This window comes from Lonchura striata, chromosome 4 (genome assembly GCF_046129695.1).
Source record: "Lonchura striata isolate bLonStr1 chromosome 4, bLonStr1.mat, whole genome shotgun sequence".
Lineage (NCBI taxonomy): Eukaryota > Metazoa > Chordata > Aves > Passeriformes > Estrildidae > Lonchura > Lonchura striata.
This window is the reverse complement of record NC_134606.1, coordinates 24,275,288-24,294,751: the sequence shown is the minus strand read 5'-3', so window position 1 is coordinate 24,294,751 and position 19,464 is coordinate 24,275,288. Positions and strand designations below refer to the sequence as shown.

Sequence of the window (19,464 nt, the reverse complement as noted above, 5' to 3'; positions counted from 1 at the left end):
GAAGAGGATTGTATTTGCCTTTTGCAGACAGAACAGTGCTGAGAGCACTCCTTGGAACTCTTCTTCAAGCTGCAGCAGCTCTTTCACTGCTACTGTACTCTGGTATTATGTCTGAAAAAAAAATGCAGCTTTACTACTGAGATCTGAAGTGTCTAGTTTTATTATTTTGTAGTCCCAGATGCTTGTTTAATCAAATTGCCTTTTCCTGAAAGAAAGTTGGTTCCTGCAGACTTTTTAAATTTCTTTTTCCCTCAGAGGTAGCTTAGCTTGAAACACAGTTATCTGTCCCATTCCATGAGATGCATGGCAAGAGTCTCATGGCAAGTTTCCCCCAGTCAGCACTCAATTCCTTTAAGTTTCTCTTTGTACATTTTGTCCACTGGTTTCTAAACATATGAAAAAAAGTAGTACCGTAACAGCACATGTTGCTGGGAAGCAAAGGAGAGGGGAGAGCAGATTTACATGCAGAATATCAGTTTTGGCAGCTGGAAAATGTGACCTAAAATATAGTTTCTAAAATTGTTTAAAAAATCAGATTCTATTGAATAAAGGAAAAATATAAAATTAAGAAATAACAAAGTAAAAGCATACTATTTTTATTGGTTTTCACATTATTTTGACTTTTCATTTCTTAACTGGTAATTTCATTTAATGATCAAGCATTTATTTTATTTTTTAAAACTGAAGTTTTAAGGGTAAAAGCAGGAACTTTTTCAAACATTGTAAGGAAATATTTGTTCCTAGCAGAAAAAAAAATTTGTGTTGACTTCTATAAAACATGATAACATTTCAGGTTAAGCCAGGCCAGATACTTCATTTTATTTGTTAAATTGTTAAATCTAAATCCTATAATTTTATACATGTAAATAAAGCTCCTGCCTCTTGCTGTCTTCTTGAAGTATATTGGTCAATAAAAGCATTTATTAACTGTCTTGTTGCCAATTTTCTAAGGTAATAGGACTGAAATCAAATTAATAGTCTTCATTAAAATAAATATCATCTTTAATTCATTCATTTTCTTCTGGACATTTTAGGTATTCTGTAAATGATGAGGGGCTTTTATGAGGAAAAAATGAAGTTTTAACTATTTTTTTTCTCCTTTTCTGCTAGATTTTTAATAAAAATAGTAATCAATAGCAGTATATTTAAAAGCACATAAACCAGCTATCTTATAAGTGCTATAAACAGTTGCAAATTATTTTCAGGCATGTGACACAGACTTCAAAAAAAAAAAAGAAATGTAGTTGCTTAGGCTATAGCCAAATTTTATTTCACCATAGTAAAGGCCTAATAGTGTGTATTTCAGCATTCTACAATTAAACTTTTCTAAGTCAATTACTTACCTTGTTTGATTTAGTTATAAACAAATTTAGCAGAACTAAATGTTCACAATTTCTAAATTACATAACTTAGAAATATACAATGAAAAATCAACCTTATGTCAAAAAAAATCAGAGGTCTGCAAAGCAAAAATTTCAATATGGTCTCCTAATTTGTAACTAGACACACCACTGAAGAAAAAGAGAGAGAACATAGGTAAAGCTTAGATCAACCTTCCTTCTCCATCCATATCAAATTATGACAGAAAGTTAAACATTGGTCGTACCTCTTTCCAGAGCATCCAAGTACAGAGAGGCATGATGAAGGAAAACCAAGTTATTGTTGATCAGAGCTTATATGGTGGCAAAAAAACCGTACTTCTTTCTGCAGCTGGCAAGGGAAAGACAAATGTAGAAACTACAGACATAATCTCCTCTAACTAAATGTTTTGAAGTATTGATTATAAGGGAGAGTTGCAGGTGTTCAGCTGACTTCTGAACTGTCTGCTGAAGTGCTCTTTCAAGTCTGTTTTTTACCCTTACAGGTGTTTTCTGCAACAAGCTCTTTATCAAGATGTCAGATCAACACCACTGAGTAACACACTTATTCCCCAATCATAGCACTGTGAAAGGAAAAGGTTCACATGAACTTTACCTTTAATGCAAGGGAGAAAGCTGAGACAGAAACAAAACCACCACTTTTCCTGATCATACATACTGTGACCTTCATGAAATCACTTAAGCTCTGGTCTTCCTCTATAAAGCAGGGATAACCTTCACCAGTAACCCGAAAAGCACTGTTAATGCACTTGCTGTGAGTTACTAAAAACCTATGACAATGAAAGGGGTAGATTTAATAGAAGTGACTGGAAATAGAAAGGTCATTAAGGGGAGGCTGCCTTTCCCCTAATGCTGCCCAAGGTGGTACAGGCTGCCAGCAAGGCTGGACAGGCTCCATCCTGCATCCCTGAAGGGGCAGCGCTGATCTCACGCCTGCCTACAAAAGCACGTAAAGCTGTCTAATGGGATTGAGAGAGGGCATTAGACCTTACATTCACATTAATTCTATTACACCAGTATAAGGTACTTTCAAATTATAGCAATTAGAACATAAGGGGGAAAAATCTATCTAAAGCATAGCATTAAATTTTAATAGGGATTTATACTTGTCTGCATTTTATAGTGAAAAGCTGTTACTGCAAAGACACTGGTCACTTTTAGTTTCCTTTAGGCCTTTGAACAAAATGTGGGTCTATATCATAAATTAACTAACTTAGAAGCAAAAGTGTGTTGTCAAGACATTAATACTTTTGTTTAGGAACCTGAAACTTCATGCCTCAATAACAAGTATCTTCTTTCTATTATGGACAGACAGAGAAATATTAAAAATATGAAACATGTATGCACCTCTGACTGTCCACAGTCATTGTGAAAAGAAGCATCCATTTTTTGGGAGGATACCTGTCTGTAGTCAATCAGATTAACTTCCATCAGCTTCACTTGGCACATGGAAGAATTCTTGCCTTGAACCTGATAGATTTTCTTGGATTAAACTGTCAGAAAGAAATCAGTAAAGGAAACCTACAGCAGATTTCTTTACCTCCTTTAATGCTTCTAAAACATTAAACTAGACTGTCCTTGAAAACAGACGGACAAAAAGAACTGTCTTCTTGTGGAATTAAAGCCAGTCAACTTATGCTTCCTCTGTATTATGCATTATCCAAGTAGGATCTGATCCTGTGTTCAAGCCTACAGCCATTCTGATTTTGCTCTCTTTAACCAAAATTTCATACACAAATGTAGACACATGGCAGACTCCAGAGCATCTCCCAGAGAAAGGGTTCACACTCTAACATGGCATTTTGTCATAATTCTAAATCAGACTCTATACAATCTAAATAAATCTTGAAGGGGCCAAGACAAGTTGAAAGCCAAATACTTTGATTCACCCAGTACACATATTTGGAGCTTTTTCCCCTTTAAGTTTCTAATACATAACAACACTGAGAATTAATTATTCAGATCACACATTTTGACATACTGTCTCTACCCAGACTCCAAAACCTCCTTTTTTTTCACTTCATTTCAGTATCAACATATATATAATCAGAAGATAACAAAGGTGGCAGTGTCTTCAGCAAAAATGAAAAAGAAAACCAAACCAGGATGAGCTTGGTAGATCTGAAGCAAAGAGCAAGCTTCTTTCAGTCAGGTAAAGTGCACAAATTCTTTAATGTTTCTCCTGCTTTCTACTCAGACACTTCAGTGAGCTCTTATAGCCTCTTCTCACAATAACCAGAAATTCATGTTCCAAACATGGCAGTTCAAAAAGCTTTGGAGTCACTTGCACTTGAACTATTGTGTTCCACCTTCTCTTCCAGCAGTTGACAGATGCTATTCTCTGTTTATTTGTTCCTGCCTAGGTGTTACCCTCCCTTCCCATTTCCCATTTATTGAAAATACTTGAAGGAGATCACCTGGAAGCCCAGTATATTGTGCCAATAAATAAGAGGATGCCTTGTACAGAATGAAAATCTGGAATCTGTGTCACAGTTCAACCTTTTCCTAGATATGTGTGTACATACAGCATTAAAATGTTGATACTAACACAGTAAGCGCACATATTCTTAGATGAATCACAAGTGGAGCATCATTTGTCATCTGGAAAAGCCATTTACTGATCTGTTCCCCATGATAGCTGTTCTACCATTATCATATTGTGTGTTATCTTACAACAAATCAAGAACTACCCCATTTGAATGAGAATAAAGAAAACAGGATAATATATATATATATATATATATATATATATATATATATATAAAAGATGAAAAAGTAATGAGAACATTTTCTTTCCAAGCCACAGGGTTTTTGGTTCATTTGGGCACACTCACATTTTGATGCAGAATGTTGTTGGTCCTATGTACAATCAGGCACTGTGCCTCTTCAGATTGTGGCTATGATAGGCATAAACCAAAAGTAAAACTATGCTGAATTTCAAGTTAGTTTCCAGGATTTTATTTAATTTTGGTATTTTACACACTTACCTTCTTGGAGCATAGAAATACAGTTTCTCTTGCACTACCCAACTTGCTGGTCAGAGTAAAGAAAACATAATTTAGTAAAGGATAAATTTAAAAAATCATCTGGTTTCAATGGCTGAAAGGGTTCTCTACACTGTGTCCCAGGGGTCTGGTAGTCACTCTGCTTCAGATTTTGCATTCCTGCTGATCCCAGTCATTGAAACCACCAGCTAGTCACACAGCCTCCTACTCAAAGAAAACCCATTCAGCCTCTGAATTCACAGCCACAGGTCTGACTAAACCTGAAGGTTTCTTCCTTCATAACATTTCCAAATACTACTATGTTTTTCTATTTTAACCTGCTAAAGGTACTTTCTGAAGTAATTTTCTTGTCCTGACAGCACTCAACAGCTTCGGTCTTCCTGTGCTGTCTAAAAGGAGTCTCACAATCTACTTCACTGAGCTTCATGCTGACCATTACTGCTTCAGCTTTCTGTCTTCTGCATTTCTTGCACTGCCTCCTCAGCATCATCTAGGCAAGGATTTCTTTTTTAAAGTCCCTAGTCTGTCAAGCCATAGCTTTTCTTTTCTACCAGGAATCCGCTGAGATTGGGACTTATTTCCATGCAGCTTCTCATCACTAATTGTAATAAAAAGTTGTACATGTCAGTACAGGGATGTCAGTGGCAGTTGGTTATGCATTTTTAATTCATCTATGACAGAGAAAAAAAATCAGAGGGACAAAAGCATAAATGACTATAAGGTAGTCTGCAAAACAATGCAGGTCAGTAAATCCAAGACCTGCTTTTTTATGTAAGTCAGACAATAACACAAGCCATAGACAATAGCCATTTCTGCTTACAGATGTCTAAAATGACCTTCATTGCCTGTCTCTCTTTTTATAGATTTTGGAAGGTAAAATGGATGTCTTTAATAATAAATATTATTAAAACAGATTCAGCTGGGGAATGGCAAGTGAAATCTCTCTTCTCTGGTGTTTAACAGCCACAGGTGACCTCAGATAGGCCTTCCCAACACAAACATGCTCCTTCAGATGACTGCAAATCTTGAGTTACTTCCTGCTTGTCTGAGGTATAGAAAAGTATGTAATATTAAAAAAAAAAAAAAATGCAGTTAGTGTCAACATAGGTCAGCTAAAGTTTTTTCACCAGAAAAAAAATACATTCAGCCAGCTGTATGTTTTGTCAAGGCATATACTAATACCTGGAAATCAAAATAAGAGTGAAGATAAGGCACTAGGAATTTCTCTGAGCTACTGCTTTTAAGCCTTCTCTGTAACATTTAGCATGCAGCCTTGCCTTGATGCCTCCCAAACCTCAAATTCCATCTTTTTCACAAGCAAACTTAGAAAGGAAAGGGAACTGGAGGTGAGAATAACCCCTTTTCTGCTGCAAGTCAGGTAATATCTTCACATTCTGGTAATCCTTCATCCAGTCTTCCCAATTCTCATGCATAAAAAAGAATACACATAACACCAAAATTCCATCTGTTAGCATGGCTGTTACCAGATGCCAAATATTTTACACAAGATAAATTGTGGCTGTCACATGCTCTTAAGTGAAAAAAAATAGGTGAGAAAATAATATTTTGTTTTATTCATCACTGTTTGTCTTTATCTGTTGAAATTCAACAGTTTCTGTTTTCTCAGCCTCCAGCAATTAGAGTCAGTATCTGAAATGCTGGAGATGGTTTCCCTCAAATCTTTTATTGTGTTCTGGGCTATTTTTCTATCAACTGCCACTTTTCTTGCACAATCCTTTTGATAAATATGGAATAATCTTGGGATTTTGGAAGAAGCAATTCTGCACCTATCATGTACATTTTAGCTTATAGACCAATTTGGGAAAGCAGAAAGAAACATTTATTTTGAAGAATAACTATTCTCCATTGCTAGCAAAACATCTAATGTGAAACACTGACTTGTTTTTATAGTTACACAAATAAATATAAAATTTAAAATTGCTGCTCTAAATGGCTCATATAGACATATTCTGCCTTTTTAATTATAAAATCATTAACGCTTTATCTCAAGCTATCTTATACATTGTTTTTAGGTAACATAATAAAGAAAAATAAAGAAAATATTTTTTCTTCTAGGAAAGTTAACTTTTCAGCAACTTTCAAGGCAAATCCAGATCTATGTGGAAAATATTTTCTTTCATAAAAAGACAGAGTATTTTCTGAATCTTAAGCATCTTCATGAAATTTTAGCAATTTCAGATACAGATAGGTGATCTTGTCATTTTATGTTGTCTGCATGTATTGTACTGATGTTTTCCTTTTTTTTTTAAATATGCTCTCATTCTTACTGCCTTCATAGATTTTCTGCCTTTGTCCCCTATTACCCAAAACCAGATGGCCATCTCAGATCTCAGACAGAATTTGATTATGCTGTGGTAGTAGAGTTATTTCACTTTTTACTGCATTTACTTCCCAATTTACTTCATTTCCCTTTTTTATGCTCATGTCAAAAGAAAAGACTAAAACAGGAAGTCATGATTTATTTTCACCTGTTTCTGAGAAAATTGATATAATTTAAAATTAATTATTACTTAATAATTTAACACCCAGCTTCTCTCAGTTAAAATAAGCAAATATATTTTATATATATAAGATGTTATAAGATATTTTATTTATATAAGATGTTTAACATACTCCAAATAGCCAAGTTTCTTGCAAGATTCAGTATGTTTTTAGAAAGGAAATGCATGTAATTTATTATTAGCATCAGGCAGAATAGCACAGGCTTTCTTCATGTTCTCTACATATGTAAATATCGTATTTTGTGGGGTAAAACCCTCTGGACAGGTTATGTTTATTGTCCTCCAATTCTTGATTTTTTTGTGAAGCTGTCATTCAAGATGTAGTTGTATTACACCTGTAAAAATACTGGGTACTTTATGGATACTTTAGATCAAAAGTTCACAGTCCAATCACAATAGATCTTACCTATGTCTAGCTATCACAAGTGTGATGGAAGTGGAGATCCCAACAGTGGTCCTTCTCCAGCTCAATAATTTTTTTTTTAAAACTGGAAGAAGTAAAAGAAACAGTTGTTTACTGTTTTAAAAATCAGGAAGAATTCAAAAAACAAAAGCAGGAATTAATGATGCAAACGAAGAAGTGAAAGGATGACATTACTCCACCTCATCACTCCACAGTATAAAGACTTTAAAACTTATGAATACCTGACAACAATGAAAGTATCCTCAGTCTGCACAACTGTTTCACTGAAAAACCATCAAAGTCCTCACAACAAGAAAACAACTTGCTCCATAATACCCTTGAATTGGGGGAAAGTACAAATCTTATGCTCACTACTGTTGGTATAGAAATGTAGCATGCTGGAAATCAAAAGCTGGTTGACAGACTCTATGACTGAGGATTCTTTGCCTTTTCCCTCAATACATCAATGATACAAAGCTGTGTGCTACAGTTTGCATTTTTAAAATATCTTGGAAGTATTTAGTCTTTGAGGCCCAAGAAAACTTCTAAATGTGGTCCAGACACTCTCTCATGTCTCAGAAATGACAAAACAAAATTTTAACAACACCTTAATGACTTTCTTACAAACTCATGGCAGCTGAGTAAGTCTCTTGAGACACAGTTCTTGATTTCAGAACAATTATTTTTTTCCTATCAGCAAAAGGAATGAACAAAACATTCATGAATATTCACAGTACAGGAAGATCCCTTGGGTCAGCACCCAGCTGTGTATCATGTCAACAACAGGGATTTGATTCTTACAACCCCTGCAGATCAAGGCCTAAAAGGGAGAGACAGCATTCACCCAGCTGCGTGGGAGAAAAGCATCTTTGCCAACAAGCTGGCCAGCCTGGTGAAGAGAGCTTTAAACTAGGAATAATGCAGAAGGAATACAAAAACCCACACTCAGGTGGATGACAAACAAGCATTTTTATAATCCTCCAGACAGGTAATCAGTCACGAAATTTATGGTAATTCTTTATCTTTCTGCCAGTGAGACACAGTGATGCTTCTGCAGGGTGCACAATGGAAGTCTAAGATTTCCTGGTTCAACTTTAACAGAGATATGTACAAAGATCCCCTGAATTTTGCTACAATGTAATGCACAGAATAAATAATTTTCAAGTTCAGTCCACAAATTGCCTTTCTGTTCAGACTTAGGAGTCTTTCATTGAACAGCCATCAATGCCTTCATAGGTTGCCCGAGTTTTCTCAGCATTTCTTGCAGCTAGTCAAAGTTCTGACACTTTGGATTTTATCACATCAGAGACTCCATCAAGACTTCTAAGGATGCTTTGTTGGTGATCTGGTGCTCAGATATTGCAGCTGTTGCAAGCAATATCAAATCAAGCATAAAAAAACATTAGACTTACAAGATGGTCAGTGAGAAGTGAACTTTCCAGACACAAGAGAGTTGTGTGGCTTGAAAGTTTGACCCTTTCTCATAAAAAAGTTCACATGCACACACCTGGAAGCAGCAAAAGTAGCCTGGCTTAGGCATCCCTGCAGCTTTCTGCACTAGTTCTGTTTAAACCTGAGTTGGACAAAGCACCTGCACTGTCATTTACTGTCAGTTTATCCTCGTTCCTTGGTCCTTTTCAACTCTATGACCATTCCCTAATATCTTTTTTGCAAATTGTCACTAAATGTCTAGTCATTATCCATTTCACAGTACACCCTGATTTGACCTTTCCAATTTAAAATATTTTGATAATATCTTTTAAAAGATAATGTAAACTTAACTGTAGGTCTGACTGAGCTACAGTTTATTTACAATCTGTGTAAACACGTTTAGTTTCATAGTAACACCTTTAGTTGCATTTTTAAGAATAGCTAAAGGAAATTACCCCTCTGCTAATTTTACTGCCAGTAAATTAAGAGCAATTCAGTAAGAAAATGTAAGTTTATTTGTGTGTTCTGATAAAAATATTATATTCAATCCCAATACTCAGAAAACACCTGGAATTCCCAAAGGCAAACTAATTTATTCTCTCACTTACTATCATGTCAAGCACAGCCAGTGTTTTATGTTATTGTTAGGAGGAATACTTTTACATGGAAATAAATGACATTTCCAGAGTGGAAGTAAGCACAAAATATTCCATACAAACAGGTTTTACAGATTCGCACTGAGTTTCAGACTCTCAGGAACTCAAATCAGATCATATGAGCTCTACCTATATTTTTTTTTTTTTTCACGGTACATAAAAATAAAATATGCTGATCAATCTGGTACACTGCAGTAAGTCCAAAACAGGAGCAATTTAACTGCATTAAAAGACTAATTAAAAGCATCTTGCTTAGGTAAAGAGTAACTCAGTCAATGTAAATCAGCATTAAACAGTTGGCTGAATTTGAGTCTAAATTTTCCACCCCTTTCTCTGCAGCAGAGGGAGAACTGGGACAGTTTAAAAAACCCAAGCATATATTGGAACTAGAAGATAAGAAAGTGGAGTGACTACAATTTACACTTAAATACCATGGACTTTGACTGAAATTTCTGTAATAAAACACAATTTTCTTAAAAAGGTTATATATCACTAATAATAATCTCTTTTTTGCACATATATGTGTTCAGTAAGCTACAATTAAACAGTTACATCTCTCCCTTCTAAAATATGTTTGACCACTTGCTTATTTTCTTGGTATTGAAGTGCCAAGCTCAGGAAAAACATCACTCAGTTCATTGTGTATGGAGGAAAACAATGAAAGAAACATAAAAGTTTAGGTACAGTTCCAAAAACTCCATGTTATGTCTTCCTTACCACTGACTAGACGTGCCATATAAACACACACAGACACAGAAATTATTGCATGTATTTCTCATGCTAACCCTTATAATTAAGAATCTCTGTGTTTTTAACTCTTGTAAATCTAAGGAACATATAAAATGAAGAACTAATCAAGGGAGTATGAGTTAAAGGTGGTCCAAGAGAGGAAGTTTTTGTTTAGGGTGTGATCTTTCTTGCTATGTATAATTGTAAAATATTTTTTTATTTTAAGATGATGTCCTGTAGGCAAAAGTTGCACAGCTTTGGAGAATTTAACTTTTGTTTTTTCAGTAAATGTCTCTGTGTCATGCCATTCTTTCCCCTGCCTCATAGAATGACAGCTGCTCTCTGGAAAGCAGTCAATGTACTGTGCAAAACACTGATGTCTGACTCCTTTCTTGCAGACTTTCAATGGGGAATGAGGGAAAAAAAGCTCTGAAAGGAAAAGAGAAAAATAAACTTATAACATCATGATTAGGGTGACAGGACACTGCCTAAGGTAACAATAGTTCCTGGACAAATCACTGTAGCTAAAGGTTTTGAACATGCACACTTTATTTTTCAAATGCTTGGTTTGTAATATTTGTCTAATCTACCCACAACAATGTTTGAATCCAGTCACACGCATAAACATTTTTCATTACTTGAGGTATTAAAAGCTTAAGTTTTCCTAGTGAGGTCTGATTTTCTGGCTGCTTAACTGTACAAGCATTCATAAAGTGTAATTTATAAAGGCTAAAATAATTTTAAACTTGATGGAAAACATTGTGGACAGAGCCCAGACTGGAATGGAAGCATTTGTGTCCAAGCTGTTAAAGTGTGTTAGCCCACAAAAGGGTGCAGCAAACAAGACACCCTTGGTCATGGTCCCTGACCTTGTTTGACACAGGCCAAAGTCATGGCAGACACTGCTTTGTTTTGAGTTTAAGACTGGATTGAATTCCAGTATTTGAGGATGTCTCCTAGAAAGTTAAAGTTACTGGCATGGGAGGAGCCCCTCAGTGCCTGGATTTGGATCATTATTTGCAGGACAACAGAAGAAAAGCTGGCACCAGCCTACCCCCCAGATCAAGCCCTATAAAAGTTTGTACCCCAAATGGGAAGCTCAAATGTTTTAAATCAAAATTTATCAGCTTTATTTGCAGCATTGTTAAACATAACTTTCTCAGAAGTGAAGAAACCATTTTTATGCAAGTTTTCCATCAGGGCTGCAAGCTCAACAAATGCCATTAAAACATTCTGTAGGATACACCCAGCATGCACATCTTGAAAATTGCTAATAGGACAATCAACTGAGAACAATGTTATAAAAGACAGGGTCAGGCAAATAATGACCTGTGTTGCAATTCTGTAATATACATTGTTAATCATAAAACAGTTATTTGTGATTATTATATTTAACAATTTTCTAAAATTGGTGAGATAGGGTGTCTTGACACATGTCAATAATGTCATTTTATTACAAAAATGAGATTAAATTATTTACAAATCCCTTGACTTCTATTGACTCACCAATAAGAAACAAACTTCAACACCTTCATCTGGTACACACCATTTTGTTGTGTCCCTTCAGACAGATAAATTTATTAACCTTGATGGAACTCCACATGCATTGCCTTCACTTGAAATAGTAAATTAATGAATTTCATTTATTTAATTAAATCTGGTTTTAACTTCAGCTATGTCCTTAAAAGCAGCTTTGACTTTTGTTTTTTTACTGTTGGCACATTGTAAGAAATTGTATACAGGAGTTCAGAAAAAACCAAGCCAAAACAAGGCCATGAACTGGTACCTAACTCTTCTCCTTAAAAATTCCCTTAAGTACAATGAGACTTTCATGTTATAACCATTTGACACATTTCTTTTCAACTGTGCCATAGTAAGCAATCACGTTTGATTTTTTAAAATTTTCAGACTGATATCTCCAATATTCCTTTTTCTCTTCAAGCTTATATGTTTAATAAGTATATTATTCTCATAATTATTCTCCAAAAGTAAAAACATATCCTGGGCAACATTTATTTCAATTGGAACTTTCCCAGGTAAATGAAACTAAAAAGCAAACTATTAAATGAAAACTAAAGAATGCAAACAGAAACTGAAGATTTCAATTGATTCATAAGTTCTTACTGACATGAATATAAATACAGAAAAAAAATAATTTCCACAAAAAGAACATTTAAATACCTTCTTAGCTTAGTTATAGCAATATTTATTAAGTGATCCCATATTCTTTTTCACTTACCATTTTTGCCTTATCACAAGAGCTCAAGCAAATTTTTTTATGTTTAAAGAAATTTCTAAGTTAAAAATTCTACAACAGCTAAAAGATAAGTAAGGGAAAAGTTGTGAAATTCTTCAGTTGTTTTTAATACTGTCTTTTTGGAATGCACAATCATGCTGTAAATTTTCATCTGAGATCTGAGACTCAAAAGGTGTTTATGAGTCATATAAAATGCAAAAGATAAATTATCAGACAACAATTTACAGACAGATATGTTTCAAAATTTCTTAAAGTCTATTTGAATCTCCTATTGATCTTGATCTTTCACTGAGATTTTATTTTTTCCCTACTCCTCGTAGCATATGAGGAGTAAGTTGAAGAAGATGAACTATCAGCCCTACTTCTTAAATCTCTTCTGATTGTTTCCATCTGCATTCTGTCAAAATTTCTTGGTAAGAATAATTTGATCCCAGATGACCACATAAAACTTACTGAAAAATTAAAAATCTCTTACAGAGACCAGTGTGTAGTGTGTAGGCAGAAACTGAAACAGCACAAAATGACATCCCTTCAACACCTTAACTGAAAATCAATATTATTTTACAAAAACATTGATTTCACCATTCAAGATAAATCACTTATTAAAAATTTGAAATGCTAAACATGCTAAGCATTTTCTCATATTGCTAAGGCTTTCATGGTTATATCTGAGCTTACTGAGCAGGCCCACTCAAACCAACACTTTGGTTAATTTTGTTGGTTTGCAGCAAGCTAATTATTTTTTAAATTCCAAAACTTTTACTGCTCTTATGCCTATTACCTTGGCAGCTGAAACTTCCTTCAAAGCTCTGAATTTAGCTCACTGAAATGGAGGGATGTTCACTATAATCTGTGTGGATTCGTTGCAATTTATGTTTAACACCACAATGCAAAAGGACAAACTGCAAACCAGGAGAGAAATAATATTGCTGACCATCAGACAGGGAAAAGATTTTGTTTCTGAGGGGCAGGAGATGATTTTATCAGCAGAAGGTACCTATTCACTACAGGGCATGGAAGTTAACACCTTACTTCTGCTGTGTTCCCTTCCAGGACTTGTTCCTTCACCTGCAAGGTGATTATGCCTTTTCATTCCCAATCTGAGTTCAGATTTTATTGTACAAGTATCTATGACCTCTTGACCATCACAGCAGGTTCATGTTAGGCTACATGTAAATGCTATTCACATAAAAAGGAAAGAGAAGAAAGATACCCCATCTCTGGAAGTGTTCAAGGCCAGGCTGGATGGGGCTCTGAGCAATCGGCTCTAGTGAAAGGTGTCCCTGCCCATGGCTGGGGAGTCTGGAGCTACATTATCTTTAGGGTCCCTTCCAGCTCAGGCCATTCTGTGATTCTATGAAGAAACAGAAGAGAAGACTTATGAAGGATGTCATTTGCATAGTGTTGAGTAGTATGAGAAGACTCATTTTTCTAATAACCTTTTCTTTACAATGTTCTTGATATCCAGAGATTTGTGGGGTAAAAGTGGTGTAGGAATAGAAAAAAGATATTGAATAAGAAAAGAGTCCTGACTGTCCATCTTCTGATTAAACAAAATTCTCTTTAAGCCCATAGTGGCACAATCCACTGACATACATTTATACCAAGGACTAGTAAAAGCAAATTTACATTCTTAATATGCAGGCTGGAAAAGTACAGTGAAAAAACTGAAAATCTGCACAGAAGGACAGACCTTGCATAATGCACATGCTTTATTCATTAGGATCTAGCACATTAAACTTGTTAGAATTATCTTACAGTACTGAATGACAAAAAAATTAGGAAGAGTTTAATGTCTTTATGTTTTCTGTAGCAACTCCACTGTAGACAGATTAAACATTGTCTTATTTCACAGATCTGTAAATGGCAACAGTCAAATAAAAAATGCATATCTAAACAACCCTGAATGGGAAGCTGTAGGAGTGCCAAAAAGTGAAACAGACGATATCCCCTAACTTGTGGTAGATATGTTTTTGATGGCTCTAAGATTATGCTTTATGGGAAGTGCCTTTGTAACTTCATATATTTGCTGTTTGGAGGATGGGCTAAAACAGTGCTGCCAGTTTCTTGTCCTGGGACAATGGGTGGTGTGGATAATGGGGAATGTGTGCATATATATATATATATATGTATATGTATACGTATATGTATATGTATGTATGTATGTATATGTATATGTCCTAGAAAAAATGAAGGGCAGATCTCTGGCGTGGCACTTTATCATAGATGAAAGATATTGGATAAAATTAACACCATTTTCATTGTACAACTACACTCTAAAAGTATGCTTTGTGCTTCCTTCATTCCTTTTTCCTCAGCTAACATGCCCTTTCTTGAAGGGCAATGCAAAGGAGAAAAAGGAAAATAATACTTTGGGTCCATAAGAGCTCCTGCCATGAAGGCTTTCAAAATAGCTGTTTTATGCACTGAGAGAAAGCAACATAAAACTTTAAAGCTCTTTTTCATCTAAGTAAAATATGCCTATTTCTCTGTCTGCTGCTGATTTATGAATGGTAATAGTGAGAGCATTATAGTGGCAATGAAATGTCTGTGATGGCTTATTGACAGGAAACTCTCCACAGACACAATCAAACTTTGAGACTCTAATATGTGTCATTGGCCACAGGAGGCAAAACTCAGGAAGAGTTGAGGTTTTCTCTTGTTTAGATAGGGCCTCAGAGCAGCTGCCTCTAGATGTCATTAAGCAAACTCAGGATATGGTTATTTTACAAAGAAGTTGGAGAAAAAGAGGATTGGGAGTTCAGGCCCAAAAGAACTGCTCTGATTGGAAATTTTACATTCCCATGGTACGAAGCAACAGATATGTGCTCATGGGTTTCACCAGTGGAAAGAAAAAGGCCACTGAGCTTTGTTTATAACCCAAAAAAGCCACTCTTTGCTGTCCTTTTTGAGAGATTCTATAAACAGCATTATACTTTTGTAGTTTTGCTGCTGTTTTCATTCTCTTGCAAAACAACAAACCAAGTGAATGCACAATTCTCATGTAATGATGAACTGACCCACTTCAAGGTCTCAGCACTTTTCTTTGTCTGTACTTGTGAACATGAAACTCTCATTTTTGATGGTTGTTTATGTCAACCAAGATACAAATTATATACAGAAGTCATACAATAATAACTTGCAATTCCAGCTTTTTTTTTCCCTACTACCACAGGAGAGCACAAGCAGAAAACTCCAAACAAGCCAAATCAGTGAATTGTGCATGTCAGCTAAATAAAATTTGCTGATTGAAGTAGATGGGGAATGAAAGCTCAAGAGCAAATCTTTAACAGTTTTCTTTTTGGCTGAGGAGTTGCTTTTTTAGCTCTACCAATCCAGGTGAATTTTGTGAAAAAAATCCGAGGGTTTTGAAAAGTCTGTGAATAGAGTCAGTAATTCCATACTTTCATGTCTGAATCTCCAATATTTAAAATCCAAAACAATGTGTTTTACAAGAGAAGGATGGATGCTGCACATGTTGTATGGGTGCATTTTAATAAGAAATATCAGTAAATGACAGACAGGGGAAATGATGACTGAGAAGACTAGAAAAATGCTTATATGGGTTTGCATAGCAATTACATCCTGCTACAGCTAAAGTATCCCTTGTGCAAAAAATATCTCTGCATTTAAATTAAGGGTGGAAATAGCTGAGTTTTTTTCTGCTTTACAGTGTCCTGGGTATACTACTCTGATCAATGCAAAGTAGAAGCAATCTTACCCCTTTTGAGACTTCTCACTTCTGTGGCAGCTTTAACTACCCTGTTAAATATCTTTTTCAGAATCTGCCTCTGTAGGAAGACAACAGGAAACTGACCTTGAAAGACAGAGGAAAGTCAGAGTATAAGTTTTGGGTAGAAGGGAGAAAAATAGGGAATAACCTGGAAGATCTAAGAACCAAGGAAAATTAGTGTAAATACTGTTTCACAGATACTTTTCATCTTTCCTGACTTCCTACAGACTAACATATGAAAACACACCAATGTTTATCCATGTGGCTTCACTTGTATGCACTTTAAGAAATAAGGTTCATTTTCTTCCGCATTTGGCCCTTTCTCTGCCCTGCAGTCACTTTCAATATTTCTTCACTCTCCTTCATTACAATCCCCAACAACTGCAGTTAAAAAAATGTTTCATGTATACCGGTAATGATTTTGAACAGCCCAGAGTAACCTATCTTTCAACACTGCTGGAGTTACTCAAAGCTTGAAATGCTTGAAGCAGTTGAAGCCTGCTTTGCAGCTGTTTATCAACATTTTAAAAAGGCTAATTTTTTTTTTTTAATGTGTGATTGTGTAATGTTTACACAGAGACAATAAGAAAAGAGAGCTGCTCTTCTTCTTTTTTGTGAAGGGAGGAGTTGTGTGTTGTTTTGCAAGCCTAAGTATCTCCAAAATATCATGTATGTCTCCTTATCAGAATATTTCCAGATACCTTAAGTCTTTCATTAAATTATCATATATTTTCAGAGCATTAACCAAGAATCGGCATTTGTGCTTTGCTAAGTCAATAAAACAAACAGTGAAGCGTTATCACAAGCTGCTTCATGTCAGGATGCTTCACGTTTCACGCTGAACCAAATCACATTAGCCAGGGAATGTAGGAAAGGGCTCCATTCAATTTGTCTCCAGCATGAATGGGAACAGCTGCTCTGTTTATATTCTTGAAGCAACCTGAACCAAACTGGCCCTGCAGCCACATCTCTCACAGCTGCAAGAAATGGCTGATGAGCTGACTGGCAAAATCTTGCTTCTAGGACAGATCCGTGCTCCTGAGCCACTCATCCCAGAGAGCTTCAAGACCTTGCCATTATCCTTTTTGACCACAGCAGGGTGGCTATGAGGCTGTTTGTGCAGCAGAGATTTAGAACTTTGCCTTTGGACTGAGAGGGACACTCATTTTCTATCAGTGACAAGTCTTTAGTTTCTCCTGACAATCTTAGTCCATGAAAGAAATTACCTCTCTAAGATGGTGTCAGTAACTGAGAGTGGGTATAAAAATGTGTTTGGCCCCTCAATCCTAGACCCATGGGGACATTTTCAGTGACTGCAGCTGAGTGACTTCATGGAATTTCTTCTTCTACTTATTTCTTCTTCTTGTTTAATTAGAAATTTCATAACCATAACCTCTCTATAAAATTTAATTTTGTCTGGCAGTAATTGAGGTTTATGTAAATTTTTATGACATACTAATGGCTTGAATAGAACTGAAACTGAAGACTATTTCATAAAGGAAACTGAAGACTGCTAATGAAAGATCTCTAGAGTCAGCATGGAGAGAGACAAGACTGCCTTTCACCAATAAGCTCAGCTCTAAGCTGAGCTAGTCTACTTCCAAATATAACATTTAAACCTTTGGCTATTAACCAAAAAAAGTAGTATATAGCTATAGTTTCCCATACAATTCCTGAGCTGAATTGGTGGTACAAGGAAAGACTTCAATATACTAATTTTCTTCAATATTCTGAAGATTTTCTATCACAATATGCCTAGACCATTTGGAATTTTAATGCCTGGAAATAATACCTTTTAAAAGCACCAAAGAATTTTGGGGAATTAATTCCTATTAGAGCGAGTAAGAATACAGTACCCTTGGGAAAGATGATGTATAACAGTTCTTTGCCTTTGGGTTCATCTGTACATAAGAAAGCCATCTGATCACCATCTTAGCATTTTATTACACACTAACTAGTCACAAAAATTCTTATTTCCATGCTTTATATTGCTACTGAACTGAGCAAGGATCAAAAGCAATCACCTTTAAAGGACCTGCAGTCATTTCACTCCCACAATATTTTATCTTCTCTGCTTTCTCTTTCTCCTTCCATTAAAATGTTGTTATTGTAGGGCTTCAAAGTCATTGGGTTTCAACTAAGGAAAGCCATGCCTTTCATCACAGAAAACTATTCTCTTCAATGACCTGAAGATTTTTATGATGATTTATCCATCGGAAGAGGAAAGGAAGTGATGACTCAGTATTCTGGACACCCTTAAAACAGCTCTCAACAGAAAAATTAGCTTTCTTTTGATTTCAACAAACTTTGACTAAAGCTCTATATAAACAAAAAATATGCAGTGTGTATTTCATTATCTTCTATTACAAGTCTTGCTGGATTTAAAAACCTTTCTGCCTCTCTTTAGGATAACTTTCATAAGGAATGAAAGGTTTTCTCTTTTGCACTTCAAGTAGTTAGTTTACTTGTCCACACAATTTCTCAGTAGCCTCTAGCATGTGACCCCAAGAAGGAAGACTTGGCAATTGTTAGAGCACATAGAAACTATAGAGGTAAGGTAAAGAGTACTCCAGGACTAACAGTAGTTCTGCAAATTAGCTAATTTTTTCCTGCTACTGGAAAAATTCCCTTTGAAGCTGAAAACCATGCATATTCAGAAGATGGAAAGGGGAGAAAATGCTTTGAGTGTCCCAGAAACCTCTGAATCAATAAGTGAATTTTGACCAGGGCCAGTGCTTGCACTGAAATTGCAATGGAGCTCTATGCTTCATATTAGAGCACTCCCAGGTGGTCTTAAAAACCCATCAAGAGAGGATTTTCTGTCTCCATGGTTAAGCTATTTCCACTTTAATAACTGACAAGACATGGAAAACTTACATATGCAGTTTGTTTGCAAAGGCATTCAGCCAGAGAAAATGTCAACATTTTACTACAGAAAATATATTTACAATATAGGTAAGCAAAATATTTAAAGAAGAGCAAAATAGCATCAGGTAAAAGCTTTAGAATTTGTGTATGTGGTCAGGACTCATATATATATATATAAATATTAATTTTGTTATTATAAATTATATCACTTGCATAGGAAGAGAAGGGGTTTTAGGAGTGGGTTTGTCTGTGGTGTTTTTGGGTTTTTTTTGTCCATGAGTATGTCTCATACCTGCAATATGAAGATAAATTAAACTAATAGCTCAATAACAACACTAGATTCCATTAAAGTTCCAGTGAAACACTTACTTTCATTTTTACATTAGTCAGGGAGTAATTTTTTTTACACTACCAGAAACAGCTTAAGCATTTCCTAGTTTTCTGATTAAAAATATGTTTCAGTAATGAAATGAGGCAAGTG

At 35.4% G+C, this 19,464-nt stretch overlaps 1 long non-coding RNA gene across 1 annotated transcript in view; it reads right to left on the bottom strand.

The window, feature by feature from the left end:
• Positions 1-1,637: 1,637 nt before the first annotated feature.
• Positions 1,638-19,464, bottom strand: part of LOC110484981 (uncharacterized) — a 59,401-nt gene continuing 41,574 nt past the window's right edge. The window contains exon 3 of the long non-coding RNA XR_002467854.2: positions 1,638-1,710. This is a non-coding gene — a long non-coding RNA (uncharacterized LOC110484981). The remainder of the gene's footprint in view (positions 1,711-19,464) is intronic.